The sequence below is a fragment of the Malurus melanocephalus genome, unplaced genomic scaffold (assembly GCF_030028575.1).
Source record: "Malurus melanocephalus ecotype Western Australia unplaced genomic scaffold, MMel_1.1 scaffold_27, whole genome shotgun sequence".
Classification (NCBI taxonomy): Eukaryota; Metazoa; Chordata; class Aves; order Passeriformes; family Maluridae; genus Malurus; species Malurus melanocephalus.
This window is the reverse complement of record NW_026623259.1, coordinates 1,091,179-1,091,849: the sequence shown is the minus strand read 5'-3', so window position 1 is coordinate 1,091,849 and position 671 is coordinate 1,091,179. Positions and strand designations below refer to the sequence as shown.

The window sequence follows — 671 nt, the reverse complement described above, 5'->3', positions numbered from 1 at the left end:
ACACCATGATAGGGCAATWTGGGCTAAATTTGTTCAGCACTATACAACCGAGCAGGGGGGTTCAGGGACAAACCTAGAGGTGCCTATGTCTTGACCTGTCAGGATTAGGCTTTAGCATCAGCCAGGCTCCGGTACCTGCTAGTGGGTGCCCAGCGGTGGGGAGTGCAGAGGGAGGCTGTGCATGCTGGTACCCACTTGGCCTGAAAATGCCCTGGTGCAGGATAAGGTCCTCTCGTGGCATTCCCCATCCGCGGAGTGACAGCCATCCCTCCTGCTCCCGGGCTGGGGGCGCCTGGCCGGGGGGGTTGAAGGGAAGAAAGGAGGGAGAGAGAGCGAGAGAAGGAGCCCCCCCTCCCTTCTTTCCCCCACCGCGCACCAGGGCTCCTGCGATGTGGTGAGTCACAGGCAGGTCAGGACCGCGCCGGAGGGGCGGAGGGAGCGCGGGGACCGGCTGATTTACCGCTGGGAGCCGCCACCAGCGCGGCGGAGGCGCCTGAAGGAAGGGCGCGGAGAGCCGCCCCGCAGCCCAGGTGCCGTGCGGGAGGGACGCCCCTGCCCCCGGGGCGCGCAGCCCCTGCCGCCCCCAGGTAGGGACAGAGCGCGGGGCTGGGGCCGAGGGCAGCCCGAGCTGCGGGCGGAGGGGAGCGGGGCGGAGGGGAGCGGCAGAGCGG

The 671-nt window shown here is 68.5% G+C and overlaps 1 protein-coding gene across 1 annotated transcript in view; it reads left to right on the top strand.

Annotated features, from left to right (window-relative positions):
• The first annotated feature begins 469 nt into the window (after positions 1 to 469).
• MET (MET proto-oncogene, receptor tyrosine kinase) overlaps positions 470 to 671 on the top strand; it is an 86,455-nt gene continuing 86,253 nt past the window's right edge. Inside the window, exon 1 of the mRNA XM_057390483.1 lies at positions 470 to 587. The gene's annotated coding sequence lies outside the window, so the exon portion shown is untranslated. The remainder of the gene's footprint in view (positions 588 to 671) is intronic.